Genomic DNA, 18239 nt, shown 5'->3' with positions numbered 1-18239 from the left:
TGAAATCTCCAAAGCGGTGAACCATATTATTTGAGAATGTCTGTCAGAGTACATATTTGTGTTTGTCCTTGAGCCGTCTTGTTGGGACAAGATTGTATCCATTTATTGTCTTACCCACATTTTGGGATAACCTTCATTGTCCCGTTGCAATACTATCTGAGCACTGTTTTAGAAGTAGATTTACTGTTTCTCTAATGGTTAATGGCTTATGTTGTAAAAATTGTCTGACTTCTAGCTCTCCATGAATGCAGGTATGACACATGTGTGCACGTGGTTAGTGTTACCAATTCTGGTAGTGTTACCGATTCATTCTGATAGCTTCAATATGCGCCATCCTGTATTTAGAAGCTTCATTTAAGAATCTTTTAATTCTTAAATGTGTCCTTATTCTGGATATTGAAGCGTGTCCTTATTCTGGATGACAAAGATTATTACATTCTACTCTTAATGTTTAATTTCAATTAAAAATGGTAATTTATTTGTGCATAGTTGGATATTTGCCCTCGTAAATTTGCACACGATAAAAATGAATTTTCAAGACTCTAACAAAACTGTATGTATTTTTTTTTTTATATTTTTCTCAAATTTAATGCAAACATAATCTTTAGTAAGATGGTATTGAAACTAGAGTTAAAAAATTCTAATTTTATTCAGCATTTAGACATTTAACGTAGGAAAAAATAAATGATTACCATTTATTGCATCTTTAATTAATGTTGTAAGTATTTAATGTATTTTTTTTAGTGTTTTCTCGGTATTATTAAACATAGCACATTCATTCAGCAATTTCATGATTTAGAGCTCGAGGGCACCTTAGGGAAGAGCATATTTTACGTAGATAAAACCGCAAAAGAAATCCTTTAAATCACTGCTCGGCAACCTTTTCTCACCTGCAACGCACGAAAAATCTTTCTGGAATTTCGTGGCACACCAAAGAGTTCCGAGTTATCAAGGAAGTGCCGAAAAAATTCAAATGCTGACACACTTACAATCACACACACAACCACACAACAGTGAAATATATAAAAACCTTTAAAATAGACATTATTAAGGGAAAAAATTGTCATTGCGTATTAAATACATGATAAAAAATTGCAAAATGTCAAATACATGTATTTGATTGCGGCACACCTATATCCTACTCATGGCACACCAGTGTGCCGCGGAGCACCGGTTGCGGAGCACTGCTTTAAATGTTACGTAATTCTCAAACATGAAGTGCTTCAATCAGATCTCAAATACGTCACATTTTTAATCCTTTCGCTTAAGCAGCGTCATCATAGCAATCATGTAAAATGTTTTAATAATTTTCATCAAGATATAGATTTATAAGAACTCAGTTTATAAATTACGTTAATTTTTTACATCAAACTATGTCACTAATAAAATCGAGGTAAGCGCTTTAGAAAAAGTAGCCAAAAAAGTGAGAAAATCGCCAAACACATTACCCTTTCCCATCCTCTCCTTTTCACTGAACGTATTTTTATACGCTGGAGATTATTTTACGAAACTGAAGAAGAAATTGAAAATGGCAGCGCCGAAAGTTACATTTTGCAGCCCAAAACTTATTCTTCCGTTTTCATTATTAAAAGTTATGACCAGATTCTCTTTTCAAAAGGTGTTTAGGTATTTTTTACTTTTATCTATTTATTTTCCTGCCCTCCTCCTGGTTTCAAGAAAGCAGAAACACTCCTTACTTGGTACTTGAAACTGACGTTTTTACAAATTGCAAATGTATTGCTGCATTTATTTAAAGACAGGAAATAAACATTTGTTCCAATTACACGATGAAACGAAGTACCGTTTTTACATTAGGAACCCTTGAATAAATATTTCAAGAAATCTTCCTTTTCGGCTAGAATAAATTACGGACAATTTGCTCTAACGTTTCATGCAAGGCAATATTTGATGACTTTTTTGATGAGACTATAAAACGCAAAATGCTGTTTTTATTGTGAATATAATAGCCATAAATGGAATATATGTACCAAATAATGGCTGGTGGGGGTTGTTTATTTATTTTTATGTCGTTTGGCTTTCTCTCGGGTTTTAATTTTAGGTTTATTTTTTATCCTTTAATTGCGTTGGATTTTAATAAAACCTGATTATTTGTGATAAGGTTTTTCGCCAGAGCTTTTATATATATTTATACTTTTTGCAATTTATTTTTAATTTGGAAAATGGGATTGTTTTATGTTTTCATTTTTAATTTTTAGTGGGTGGGAAATATGTTAACTGAATTTAAAAGACATTTATAATTTTGTTAATTACAAGTTAAAAGATTTTTGCTATGTTCAACTCGAGCAACAGGAATTTATTTTGTAGAGTAGAAGAAATGAATTGTGTTGTTTTAAAAATTTATTTCATGATTGGCCCACAAAATTCCCTTTGTGCCATTTCTTATTTCTCGGAAAAATAAATGTGCTCATTAGTTTTAATTATTCTTTTGTATCCTTTTATCTTTCATTGTGTTATCATTCCTTTTATCATCAGATTAAAATTTCAAAATAAAATTTAATTAGAAATTAGTTTTAAAATTTGTTAAAAAAGTAAAAACTTCTTTACAAAAGAATTGTTAAATTTTTTATCTTTTTACTTTCTTGTACGAAGTAAAGAAAGTATTGTAATCCAGAAAAATTTCGGGTATCATATTTCAGCAAAAATGTCCATCTTGACAGCTCTCAAATCCATATAAACAGCATTTTTGCAGGACATCTGTACATACGGACAGAATAAAGAACTCTTTTTTTTTTGTTGTTTTCAAAACGGATTGGAAAATGGGCTTAAAATGGATTCAGAAAAGATTTTTTTCGTGACATTTGTACGTATGTATGTATCTCGCATAACTCAAAAACAAGTAGCCGTAGAACGTTGAAATTTCGTACATGGGTTTGGTATAACATGTAACTGTGCACCTCCTCTTTCTCATTGCAATCGGTGGCACCAAACGTATATATTGCCAATGTATATAAAATATATTGCTACTCTGTTACCCGGTTCGTTAAGGTTATGTATTCTTATATAATAGTAAGTTGTGCATTTTTTCCGTAAAAGTGATTCAACTATGTTGTTGTTATATTCGGGTTAAGATTTTTATGCCTTTAATTAATATGCATGCACTAGTTGTAGAATTACCAACAGTTTAAAAACAGCTCAGCTTAACGCTGCCGCCATTTGCTTACATTTGAAACTCTTAGTAGAACAGTGAATTAAGGCAGTTGGTGCACCAGATTCAGTGTCCTTTTTCCCAATGGGAACAAAAGTTAAGTTTCACTTTTATTCACCGAAAATTTTGTCTTCGTGTTTGCTGATCGGATTGCTTGCTTTTACGTAGAAACTCTAATTTTAATAGTAAATTTTTTTTAACGATTTTTAACAGTATTTGGTGTTTTAAGTTTTTCTGTATTTTACATTTTTTAGTGAAGATATTTTCAGCTTTTGCGTATTTTTGCCTTACTGCGAAGGGAGAACTGAATTAATTGAATAAGAAATATATCTCTAATGAAATGAGAAACTATGTTTCATACAGCATGAATGATTAAACTCGTAAACAGCAATATTGCATCAGTGACATCATAAGTGTTTATTAAAACCAATTATCATGTTATATAGTTAAACAACATGGAAATATGGAAAATATATTCAATATTAATAATTTAATAAACCCTGATAAGAAATGTAAACTGTCCTTAATATATGCGTCATCGTTTTTTTTAAATGACCAGGCCCTTTATTTAATAGCCAATAGACTTGCGCCACTACAAGGGCCGGAAGTGATGGCCATTTTATTACGAAAGCACCTAATAGGTGGCCACCATTACCTCCTATGAAAATACAAACATGCCTTCTCCGGGATTCTAACCTGGATCCATCGCTATGGCAGGCAGGGTCACTAACCACTATATCGGTTGAGCAGCTATATGAGTCATCTTATTCTATATAACTATAAAGTAAGTCAAAACATAAAATAATTTCAAACAAAATTCCGGCTTTAGAACAATTCAGATAATTGTGATATCTTTATTAGAACTTACTGATTATTGGCACCCCACGAAAATTTGCATGTCTTTGATGAATTTATGAATTGGCGAGAAAAGTTTGTTTTGCTAACTTATAAATTTTATTCTGTTCATAAATTGTAAAAAAAGAAGCATTTAATAAGAGAAAAGAAATTTTATGCGAAAAAATAAAAGTCAATGTGGTGAATATTTATATTTTTAAAACCGGTAGATAATGTTTACCTAAATATAAAGCGCTGAAATATCTGTGTGCGTACCATGTATGTTACTAAAATACATGTATCGCATGCGGGTTTGGGTATTTTCGCGTAAATGCCATGGAGGTTAGAAGGAAACTAACTTTAACTGCGTCTTGACTCCATGATGTGTACTCGAAAATTTTCCAAAACAGAGCATTCTACCTAATCTTGAAATTGGAGAGCAGATATTCAGAAATTATCTATTTATTTTAATTTACTAATTTAACATATTCATACCTATTTCAAATGTAACCAACATAATATTTGACTCAAAATGGGTGAAAAGGTGAAAAATATGTTTTAATAATTATCAAAAATTCTCAAATTATCTCTAATGAAACAATTGCTCGTGATAAATACTTATGAAAATATATTCTTCTGTTTTCTTTTTTTAAATGGTTGGTACAAATGTAAGCAACGCCAGACTTCAACATGGAGGAAACTATCAAAATTAAAAAATAAAAATCAGATTTCATTGTTTCATGTGAAATACATAATTTAAAATAATGATTCATAAATTTAATATAAACTGCATATTAAAAACATATCAAAGTACTTCTTGCCACTGTTATTACTGATGCCACAAACCGTGGAATCAAAAATATCTGCTTAGAGAGATGAATGTGTTTCATCTATTAGTACAATATCTATGCAGTATTATAGTGCACCACAATTTAATCTGATGCAAAAAGTTGAACTATTAATATACTTAGGCGAAAAACATTTTTTATAGTAGTAGTATGAAGGATGCAAAATTTCTGTTCATGATACTAGTAATTATGATCTCCCTTCTTAAAACATTATGATCATGTCAACTATCGCTTATTATCGGATGCTTGAATTATTTTTCATTATCGAGTCGGGAAACATAGAGATACCATGTAAAAAGTATGAAGGAAAACTTACTTATACATACTTAATCAAGTTAAATTTATAAAATTTGTTGTAGCATTTTTAAAGTACAACAGAAATAATATGATACTTCAATTGTGATTTATAATAATTCTATATACATATGCTAATTCTTAAAAACATTGAAAATATAAAGAACAATTTTTGAAACCATTGTTTTTATCTAAAATAATATGACTGCAGTTAAAATATTAGAAACATAAAAACCTGTATTCAAAAAAACAAAACTTTTCTGACTATTAATAGATTAAAGAATTAGAATAAATGAAGCTTCAATGCCTTATTGGATTATATCATAAAACACTTCGATATCTTTATTTATTCTCAACTCGAATGTTAGAACTAGACAAGAGTAAACTCATACTTCATTTTTTTTCACCGTACCAGAACTGATTCAATCAATAACCTGAACCTTATGCTCATTGCGTAACTTTACACCGAATTATACGCAAGCCTCAGACAGAAAGTGTGCTGAACCCGACCTCTCAAAAATAGGATTAACGTGGTTCGGAATCGGATTAGCGGGACCCTGAAAAGCGGATTATATTTTCTAGAAACATTCCTGCAGGAAAGAGCCATCTATAGGGATGTAACACAGGAAAGTTGACTCAGCGCTGCCATTGTTATGTATCAGTAATGTCGAATTCTCTAAAAATGTACACTAAAGGCTATTTAGATGTATAAAAATTAAACTTTGATAGCAAGTAGTAACAGAATGAATGAAAATTTAATAATTTTACTTAAACTTCGACACTTTTTTCACAGTACTATGAATGTTATGCGTACTGTGCAAGATTTTATGTTACAGGCATATGACCAGATATTATGGATAATATTCCAATCCTACCGCAATGGAAGAATTCATGTGAATGTTTGAAATTTCATATACATTAAAGCCTCTCTCGGTAATTATTTCTATAAGACGACCACTTCCGAAAGTGATTAGTATTTCTGAGAACATAAATAAACATCAGAATTGAACACCACTTCCCTAAGATGACCTTCTTCGCAGTAGATTAAATCCATATGGAACTGTGGTTAGTTATCCTACTGGGAATTCAGTGAAATTTATTATTTTCTTGGTAGTTAATTATTAAATCCTTTTTTATATTTCTTTGGCGTATTATTTTTTACTTTAAAAATTTTAAATTCCGTTTAAGTTCAGGCTTTAATTTTAAGAACACTTTTCCATATCGCACATTATAAAAGTTTCCTTTAACTTTTGGATAGTTATTGGTAACTTTAAAGTCTTCTAACAGTAACAAAATTTCTAATCTTTTTATTCTAGTTTAACTAACCGTACCAAAGTTTTGAACGTCATTTATTTAATGAAGTGTGCCTTGATATTTTCAATCAAATTTGTGGGCGTTTATCAGAAATGAGAATTATAAGGTCTGTACGCGTCATATTTGGCGCAATCTGTATTAGATAATTTCGTATGACATATAAAAACGCATACTTCTAATCATTCTGGCGTATGGTTTTTGAAACAACGCGTGTCAGAACAATCTGAAGCTGAAGTAAGTTTTAAAATGCAGCACTTCACTCTCATTAGTTAACTGCTTGATTATGTTACTAGTTGGTAAACTTTAAGCAATCACAACTGAAAATGGCATTTATCTAGGGAATTTCTTAAAACTATGAAACTGCATATATAAATGTATCAAAGCAACAGAGGCATTTTTACATACACCTTTATGCAAACACTATGTAGGTATTCATATCCCGTAAAATATAAGATAAATACATACAAGTGAGAGACTAATTACATTTAGAATGGTGACAATCTAATAATTATGTATCTACATCTATAAAGTGTAGGCATAATTTACCTATAACTACTATTCTTACTACATACTTGTCGCCTAGCCGCTGTAGTGGTTCGTGATCTTGGCTGCTGTAGCGATGGGTCCGGTTTTGAACTCTGACAAGGCATGGTTGTAACTATCCATTCCTTCATAGAAGACAACGGTAGCCACTTATTAGGAGCTTCCGTAATGAAATGGCCACCACTTCCGGCCCTTGTAGTGGAGCAAGGCTAATGGTTATTAAATAAAGCGCCTGGCCATTAAAAAAATTAATTAAATTAAAAAAACTATATGCTTAGATACAATTATTTCAGTTCTTCGTATTTACCTTAAGATAAATTTTTTCTAAAGAAAGAACATTTGCTGTTCAAACAGTCATCGGGAGTGACTGAATCCATCGATCATTTGACCATCTTTTCATTAAGAATATTGTCACAGAAAGAAACAGATATTACGCCTCAAGAAGGGAGACATACAAATACAAAAATTCATCCTTCTCCAGGATAGGAGCTCATACTCAAATTATTACAGCTGATTACCATAACCACTATAGAGACAATAAGAATTGAAGAAACAATACGAATTGAAGAATTACTCCTGACCTAATAATAACAGGGAGGAAAAAAAAAAAAAAAAAAAGATCGTGTAATACAAGAACAGCTTTTATTTAAGCGTGCAATACTGACTCTACCGAAATCCTTGTTTTTGAAAATTAATACAAGAAGAATAGCTTCTGTTTAAGTCTGCAATACTGGCTGTACCGGAATTATACACCTGTTTTCGAAAATCGCAAAGAAATCATGCATGAAGAAACCACGTGAATAAACTGAAACTGATTGGAAATACAAAGCTGATTATGACGTGCAAATGATTAGAATTTCAGAATGATAGCTCCTACATGAATTAAGCAACTCCCCGTAAGATGTTGTATTAGCCGTATAAAGAGAGGGCCGTAGCATGATGTTAAAAGTAATGTTTTGTTATTTGCCGGTTGCAAATGTTCCCTGAGAAGCCATCATGCCTCATAGACGACAAAGGACACAGTATAAGCAGTTTCAACAGGGATGAATCATTGAACAGACGTAGTTTGAAAAGGCGAGAATGATCAGCCTGCCAGAAGAAGTATGAATTTATTCTTGTATTATTACAAGATATAATGAATGACTTGACATACAAAATAAAAAAGCGGGAAATACGCCTAAAATTAGTTTTAGGCTCAAGAAATTTAAAAGTATGGACTGTTTGCATTGGACAGCTTCGTGTATGAAGAAAAGGAAATATTCGGGGCATTTTCAACAGAGTTCAAGAAATCAATTGTAAGAACAAATTTTGAATTTCTGATCCTACAGCCCACAGCTTCGAAAATTTTGCGAAAGTGGCTGAAATTCACTCCATATAAATTGGAATTATTTCAGCTATTAACTCAAGGCCATAAAAATTAAAAAAAACCTTTTACACTTCAGACCTAGCAATTTTGTCAGCTGAATAACGTGACGCGCAATGACTGTTTACATTACCATACAGAAAACTGAAGGAAAAATCTTAAAATGTATACGCACATGCCTTTCCCGGTTTCACAATATCCTTTGCCCTATTTCTAAAAGTATTATTGGAAATGGACACTTTTCTTTTTAATAACCCAACATGTAATCACTGACTTACCAATCACTTATTCACTTATTTCCTTGGATCCTTTAATCTTTAACGTTAGCTTAATCTCCCATTTAATGACATAGTTCTGTTCTCGGCATATATCCCTGGGGACCGGCACTGGAATTTTCGTTTGGCTGGCGTCGGTCCGCGGGACCGACAGTATTAAAGTTAAAAAATAAATATAGTCTCAATGAAATGTGATCAAATTTAGTTTTAATGAAATGTATTGAAACATTCTAAACAAAAATACGGCTTAGCTCGCTGCCGGCTAAACGGAAAGGACAGCAAATTCGGCGCCGCGATCAACGTGTTAAGTAAAGCCGTAGTAAGTTACCTTATGCATGCCGGCAACTACTCTTTCCCTGGATCAGCTATTTTAGGAAAACCTTCTAGAATTTACGATTTTGTATATTCTGAAAGTAGCCTGGAAAAACCTCTAACTTAAAATAAATAGATCAATGATTTAAAAAAGTATTACATGTACGTTAAAGGAATAGCTATACCAGCTAACTCTGTCGGATTCGTCTCCTAACTGGGATAATGTTTAGCGATGCTGACTATCGGGGCGAAATGCCAGGGTTTGAATCCCGGAGAAGTCATGGATGCCTGTAAATATGTAGTGTCAATGCGGCATGAGGGCTCTTTAAATATGCGGCGAGCCGAAGGTCCACTCGAAAGGTTGGTGATAGGAAAGAGATGTGGGAGAAACTCTGATCTGCATCCCCAGTGAGCTCACCGTCAAAACTGGGGGTTGAAATAAGCAAAGTCATACTGTTACCTGCTGTAGGGTGTTCTATTAGGCTCTTACCGACGACAGACGTAATCTTGCACTCCTACCCAAGATGAATTTCTTGGGCTTGTGGTGACAATTGAGATAAGACACAACATACTCTCTCTGATTTTATTTTACAAGAGATTAAAACTCATTTAAAGATACTGATTTGAAATGTACAGGCGCGGTAAGATGGTTTCGCCGCAAAACAGTGTTAGGGTTACCATAAAATGGCAATAGAAGTCAGGGTTGCCACATTTGGCAAGAAATCACCCATTTGGCGACATTTGTCGACAAAATTGGCGATATGCCATGAACGGATGGAGAACCTTCTGGAACGAATTCTTATCTGTTTAGCCCAGAATGTTCTCGAACACAAGCCGAAAGCTATATAAACCCTGCTGGTCCGCTGTCAGTTACTGTGTGTGCCTCGTCTAGCGAGTTGATAGTCAGTCATTGAGCGAATGTCTCGAAGTCTAGCGAGGAGTTGGTCGTCGAGTGCATCGAGAGAGTCTTTTAGTGTATCGCGAGTTAGTGCATCGTCGAGTTTTGTCTTAGACTGCGCTGAGTCGAGAGCTATACTCTTGTTCGTCGATTGCGAGTTGTAGCGTGGAGAGTCTAGAGAGTACGTGGAGTTCCGAGAACGACCAAGCAGAATCGGGAGCTGTACTCTGGTGCTTTGCCGTGAAGGTGTCTCCGTCGTGATAGCCTGATAATCTAAAGGCTGTGTCGCTGATCGTGTCAGCGTGTTTATAGTAGTTAATCGACGACTGTAAAACGTGTTTTGGTGCTGTCCTGACAATACTGGCTAATAAAGTGTGTTTCGATACTTCATCAAGTTGTGTCGTCATTATTCACTCCAAATTCATACGAACCCAGTACGAAACTGAAGGAAGAAAATAGCGTAACAACTGGCGTCAGAAAAAAGAAAAACGCAACAATACTTTCGATAGGTGATAGGTGATTTAAAGATACTTTCAGATTTACAATGGTGTGTTCAAAACCTTTTTTTTTTTTTTTTTTTTTTTTTTTTTTTTTACGACATAGCGGAGCATGGTACCTGATGTAATCTTTGTAATATGTTAATCGTTTATAATTTGGTTTGGTCATACTGTAAAATAGGTGTTTTCCTTTACATTAAACTAATTTGCATTCGAATGAATTGAGGGTTGTGAATCAGAAAAACAGTATACATGGTCCACAGGAATTTTCGATAATAAAATAAAATCGTATATTTTTTAAAAAGCACGCCCTATTGTTCAGAAATCAAAAGTAGTTGATTATTTAAAAAAATATTTTTAAAATACGTTCATTCTTGAACGAAATTTACTGAATCAGGAATAACCGTCAAAACTGTCAATCTCGTATGTTATTCTGTGAAAAAAGTAATTCAGCAATTAATCGAGAAATACTATTTTTTGAATTGGATTGCAATTCTTGGAGTAAAGATTTTCTTGCAGGTGTTAATCTTTTTAACTTATCACTTATATTCAATTTAGAAATTATTCCTGTTTTATTTCTGATTTCCTTCTTGAACAATCTTTAGAAAGAGTTGAGTCGATTTCGGCGCACTCCCTATTTTACCCACTTTATGAGGTTAAAGTCAGCCAATTAAAGCTGTGGGCTGGGTAAAAAGCGAAAAAATCGTAAATGTAATTTACGTTATGGTTATTTGATATTACCTCTCCCTTAATAGCTTCTCTTCGGGAGCCGTAAAACTTTGAGAAGCCAATTTTACTGAGATTCTTTTCTTCCCTTTTTCTATTTTTTGATATCCCAAGGGAGCTCGAAAACCCACCAAAAAGCACATGTGAGTTCAGAACAAAAAATCAGAAATCTTAATCAAGAACCTATATCGTGACTCATTTCTTGAAAGTTTCATTACATGGCAATCGACTAAATTAAAAATTCCAAGAATATTAAGCAGTTTTTTTCCTTCGACTGTATTCCTCACAAGTAGTTTAATTTAAACTAGAGTTTTTAATCTAACAATCGAAGCGGCATCATGAATTATTGCTACATGTTTCCAGAAATGTTTATTTAAGAACAAATCGTTATCTTATGAAAGAAAATTTTAGATTATATGCGGTGGAATTCTGTTTATCCGAACTAAGAAAAACGCAGCCATGTTGGATAATATTTTTTTTCGAATAAATTATTGTATGATTTTTTTTATAGTTGATAGTAAAAATAATCTGTATCTCAGTGCATAATAAAAGATACATTTATTTACACATCTGTATTATTTAAAATAATGACTTAGCCTTTTCGCAGTACTTTAAATTCAGGTATTCAAGTAAATTCAGGATAAGCTTTATATTTGAATTCATGGCCTGGGCAAAAGATGTTTGTTTGCTGCTGATTTTTTACATACAATAATCTTAGAATTATCTCTTTTATCAATAATTATGTAAATACTTATTGTGTCTACATCATCTTGATTTTTAACCATTCCAGCAAACTTGCTAAACGATAATTGATGGTAATTACTACTATGTCACCTCAACTTGCTTTTCCTAAAATATGGTCTGCTTAAGGACAAAAGTTTCTAAACAGTTCATCATTTACTTTGATTCAATAAACATACAGTTTGATTAAAAAATAATTTCAGACTATTGGTTTTCGGAATCCACTGATTTAATGTTATTTCTCCCCCACGTTTTAGTTAAGCAGGATTTTATTGCATAATCTAAGTAAGATAAAAATATCTTTAAGACATCTGATGTAAATGTTTTGGTATAAAAGCGTTGATTCGATTATATAATGCAAATTCATCCAACATAGAGACATCAGATGGGCAGTAAAATGATAATATATTACTCAAACAAGAAATATATTTTTATGAATGAAACAAAAACTGTTCCATGGAATTAATTAAAAAAAATAAATCAAATTTAATAATATATGCGTAACACTAAATGTAAAGCGATTATAAAGGGAAAATAGCGAGTTTTGGCTTTGAGAGGTTAAAGATAGAAATTAAATGGAAGCCAATAATAGTAGTATCTGTCTAATAGTATGTAAAATATATTTGAGCAAAAATATAGCTTCCCAACAATGCTCTACATCTACAGTGATATTACTGACTTAATTTTACTATATCAAGAGCCATTCTTGTAGAATAGCAAATCATAGCCTGGTATTCAAAAATTCTACTTGCAATAAAACTTCTTGCCATGTTCCATCCATACCTTGTGAGAGGGATGGATTTTGCTGGAAAAGATTTTTTTAAATTAATATTTAGCTACCTATCTGTTTCGTGAAACTTCGAAATCAGTCCGACAGGGTAGAAATAATTATGCACCTTCATTGAGAGCCTTAAGAAACTACTTATAAATATGTTTATAGCAAATAATAATAAGTAAGTATAATTTTGGATTTTTTGGAGACATTTTGGATGATTTTGCAAACTTTAATATTAAATTGTATGCTTCATCGGAGACAACTGGCGAACCGAAATGACAACTCCGAAGGTAGATAAGTGCAGAATGCATTAATGTGCGTGACAGGAAAAGTTTGAGAATGAAGCTTGATAGCAAATTACAATCGAATACAGAATTTTCACGTAAGAAAATGCGGGCTAGCATTTCAAAACTGTTGTTTGAAAATGAAAAATCATTTTAGATGACGAAAACTAGCTAATGTTTCATTAGATTTAACCCTCATAAAAACAATTTCTCAATAAATGCAATATGTAGTATGTAACGTGTGAGAATATGTACCATGTAATATGAATGTATATGCATCAAGCAAGTCCGAATATGCAAGTTTGAATAGGGTATAGAACATATAATAGTCAGAATATTGTAATAGGTACCATGCAAGTCTGAACATAACGGATATAAGTACTATTAAATTTCTCAGTAATTGTAATCTGTACTACTTAATGTGTGCAATATGTACCATGCTAATATTATTGTAATATGTAACATGCTAATATTCTCAGCAATTGTATTCTTAGTAACTGTAAACTGTAAATGTGTGTAATATGTACCATGCCAATATTCACAATAAAAGTAATCTGTACTATTTAATGTGTATAATATGTACCATGTTAATTAATGAGTATGCATTATTTAATGTGTGTAATATGTACCAATGTGTGCAATATGTATTATGCAAACTGTAAATAATAATTAATGCGTAAAGCCAACCTATATGTTAACCTAAGCACCCAACTATACATACTTAAAGTAAGAATTGAACCAAACAGGTGTAAAGTACCTTAAACATAAATATTAAGTACCCTAAACAAAAGTATTAATCAATCTCTCAGTAAATGTAAACTGCACTATGAAATGTGTATAATATGTACCATGCAAGTATTAATTAATGTTATTAATTAATAATTAAATTCTTAGAAATGTAATCTGTATTATGTAATGCGTGTATTATGTACCATGCAAGTCTTCTCAGTAAATATAATCTGTACTATGTAATGTGTATAATATGCACCATGCAAACCTGTAAATAATAATGAATGCGTAGTGTTAAACTATGTGTTAACCTAAGTACCTAAGGTGTAAAGTACCTTTAACACAAGTATTAATTAATCTCTCTGTGTGTAATATGTACCATGCAAGTCTGTAAATAATAATGAATTCATAGAGTTAACCTAAGTATCTAATCATGTATAGTTAACGTAAATATTGAACCTCACGGATGCAAAGAACCTTAAACATAAGTAATAATCAATTTCCCAGTAAATGTAATGTGTAATATGTAAGGTGTGAAATATGAATATATAAATGTACCATGAAGTATGAATAAGCACATCCGAGTATGGTATGGCATGTATAATAGTCATGCAAGTCAGAGTATGGCAATATGTACCATGCAAGTCTGAATGGGTAGTGATAACCTAAGTACCCAATTATGTCATTCTAGATAAGGGCGGACGTGGTGCTGATACCAATTAACCGTAACGGTAGAGGGAAGGTGCCCACGTCCTCCGTCACTCACTCACTCATTCAAAGCTGATCCTCCTTTCATACAGAAGTAAACAATGAGAAGTTCTAAGCTGTATATTATTGCCGAGGCATGGCAAGGAAAAATAACCAGGTAAGCTGCTGTACAAATTAACTACATATAAACCTGACTGCAGTGATCTGTCAAAAGTTATTACTTGATTAACTGTTACCTATGTCAGGACCAGTCTAGTTATCTGGACCAGTCCTAGGTCGAGGCTACGGAATATGGAGATGTTCGTGCTATGTCATGACAAAGCTTTGTCTGTATGGATGAAAGCTTTGCCAGCATAGATGAGCCTGTATAGGTAGCATAAAGCTTTGCTTGTATGGATGAGCCTGTATAGCTGGAATAAAGCTTTTGCCTATACGGATGAGTCTGTATAGCTGGTATAAACTTTGCTTGTATGGATGAGTATTATCAACCATAAAAATTTAGAATATGCGTTCATTGAGGTAATAAATGGATGTAGAATGATATTGCAGTAATAAATGGGAAAATAGAATTTTTTCTTCATCCATCTATCATTCTACACCCATTAGAAAATACTTAGGTCTACTGCTTTAATTGGCTGGAGAAGTGTTTGTTGACAGATATAACGCCTTGGCCAAGTGTTGTCTGTAGGGATAGTTGTCATTCATAAATGCGGAATCTAGGCTTACAGCAGCGATGAATAAACGTATGTGTGTAGAATTTCGTTTTCAATTTTCGTTTCGATTTCTGATCCACCAGAAAGCACTCGCAAATTACGCCTTTAATAATGGACACCTTCTAAGGCATTCGAAGCCTATTTCTTCAATAAAGATTACTTTCCAAAATGTTTGTCGCACAATATGGGTGTTCTATTTTATAATAATAGTTGTTCCATTCTGGAGGTTAAATCGTCTTTCGTTTTAATGGAAAGGATGCGAGTCTTCTGATTTAGGTTGAAATCATTCAGGCTTATATACGCAACACAAGAGAAACAAGTAATAGATTAGCTCGATTGCGTGCAAGCTATCCTTGTACGACTGTGAGATTACTTGTTGAGGGAAAGAAGCTAGGTGTTGCAATGGCTGTGTCTTAGATTTTTAAGCAGAGAAATATTATTAGACAATAAAGTGCCATGTAAACTATTAACCTATGTAAACCATAAACATGCGATCATACAAACTATAAAGAGAAGAAATTCTGTTCATAGTTCACATGTATATCTTGTCTTCGTGGTGTAATTGGAAGCATGCTCAACGCGTATTCGAGAGGTTTGAGTCCCGGCGAGGACAGTGCACATTTTTCACGTCTCCTGCCTCAAAATAACCTAACGACTCTACAACATTTACTTTTAAATTCCAAGTCTTAAACATGCCTTTAAATTAAATATTTATCTAGCAACATTGAGATTAATAATTTATTAATAGTTACATAAAACATAAGAAATAGCTTTTCTCAGATTTAAATTTTTTATGATTTTTTTTTTCGCGTGATCATTTTCTTTTACTTACCAATATAACTCTTAATAGTCTTTCGAGCCTTTTTTCTGAAGCTGTGCTTTCGTGCAGCAATTTATTTACAATGAAAAATGTTACAAATCTTTTTAAAATATTATGATCATCATTTTTATTGATATTTAAACTATTCTTTATCGTTTAATTTCTAATATTAAGAAAGATTTTGCAATACTTATCAGAAAAAAGCTAAATGCTATAAAGAAGTGAGAAATTTAAATTGGAATTTCTGAGTATTTATAAGCATTTTTCTTTTTATAAAGTTATGGAGTGTACATCGGTACATTCCAAACCTATGCCAAACATAAGCTCTAACTCAAAAATACAGGGTCTAAATATTATAAAAATAAAGTTTAAATTTTATTTTTCTCATAGTTGAATGCTTTGTACAATACTATATTGTTTTTGAACAACACACTGGTAAAGCAGAAATATTTCAGGAAAGAGATGATTTATGTTTTAGCAATTACAAAGCTCCATCTCAAAGAAAATTCCACTGTTTTTAAATTGTGACTAAGATCCCTTTTTAAAGAAATGAGAGGTAAGGAATAGTTGGTTGACTGATTTAACTAATATGATGACCGCAAGGGCTAAAGGATAGTGCCCGCGGGTGCTAAAGGATACTATATGCTAAACGATAGATGTCTTTGGGGAGGATCACCTGGCTCGCGTTCGAGCAAGAAAAAAGGGTATGCAACTACCCCGTTTATCGAGATTCAATCCCAAACCAAATTACCAATTTTCAGTTATTTTATCTACGTGGCTACTAAAAGGCAAAGGAAGTTGAAAAAATGAATTAATTTATTTTTTGAAGAATATCCCCAAACAATGCTACTAATAGTTTTTTAAAAAATTAATTAATTTTCTTTCAAAAATAAAACATTTACACCAGCTTTAAGTAAATCTGGCTATAGAAACTATCAGCTACACAATTTCTTATGAACTATCTATGTTTTGTTACAACAGTAGAAGCAAAAACAAAGAATCCGAAAATAGAATTTATTGCCCTCAGCCTGAAATGGAAGAACGAAACACTATTATTTCGATATAAAAGACACCTAAGACACTGCCGAAAGGTAATTGACTCAATATGTTATCGAATTATCCCCTCCTTTAAGGATAATTTTGTTTGCCCAAGACCTCTCGACGTCTGACTTCCCAAAGGGGCTTCCCTCTGATAAGTGGTCTCCATAAATGCTGTTAGACGTCGCTGAGGGTTGGCGATGTTAATCTTTGTTAGGGGAGGGATCCTTAGATGTTCATAGCCGAAGATAGGTAGATAGATCAGGTTTTCTAAATGAATACGGCTTTTTGGATGGCATTAATCTTTGGAAGAGGGCCAGTAGTATATGTCTTCTCGTACATAAAAGGTTGAATTCTATTATATCAGAGTTTGTGAGGATATTAGTAGATCACAGCTTTCTAAGTTAGCGCATTTTTAATTCATGAACATTTTTAAATCATTGATCATTTGCTTTCAAAATAGGTTTCATAATCCAGTAGGGAAGGTATGTTGGAGTCATAGAACATTTTGAAATTTTTATAAAAAGTTAGAGAATAAGAGGTTTTATGGATATGAGTACCATGACATGTCCAACATAAGGTGTTTCGGCATTTTTAAGGTTGGGCATTACGCAAAAAAAAAGGGACTTGCATATTAAACGCTCACTGAGAGTATTAACGCTCATGAAACTCAATTATTTGAGTTTAATATAGCGAAGATGTCGCCCCCAAAAAAGTCAGAACTTCAGATACTTTAGTTAAATCGAAACAAACATCAAAATGTAAAGCTAAAATGAATGTTAATTTTTTCAATAAGTCAAAATTTCAATAGTTCGAAATTCTTTTCTGCTCCATTCAGGTTTCTGGATTTCGATTTCGACTGTAATTATATGGTCGGAATATTGTGTTTGAAGTAAACCTAAGTATTTTTTTAATATAAAAATTTAAGGGCAAAGTTATCTGAATATGCTTTCTAAGTCTTACACGTTGCATCTAAAGAGGGGGTGCTCTAAAAGCGTATTATAAAGCACAGATTTCACTTTATATCAGACCAATGTGTCCAGTATATTTACTAATTTTTAAAAAATTGAGTATAAATTAATTTCCAAAATATTCTAGATTAATCTTCCACAAACTCCTTAGATCTTATCTTAAATAAATGAACAATCTCGAGGCGATGAACAACATGACAGGATCAAAGGCACCGAATATCCTTTCTATAAGACCACCTTCATACCTGGAAATCATAGATAGTTCGTCTTAAAAAAAAGTTCATAGTCTTTAAAGTTCTTAAACTTATGTTTTAAGAGGTAGGTTTATAAGGTATTTCTCCCGCCTTCTTAGCATGCCTTCCTGGTGTAGTGGTCAGCACGCTCGACGCG

Source organism: Stegodyphus dumicola, chromosome 1, assembly GCF_044657685.1.
Source record: "Stegodyphus dumicola isolate Sdum_Otavi_A_Nest chromosome 1, ASM4465768v1".
In the NCBI taxonomy this organism is placed as follows: domain Eukaryota; kingdom Metazoa; phylum Arthropoda; class Arachnida; order Araneae; family Eresidae; genus Stegodyphus; species Stegodyphus dumicola.
Note: the sequence above shows the minus strand (reverse complement) of the source record.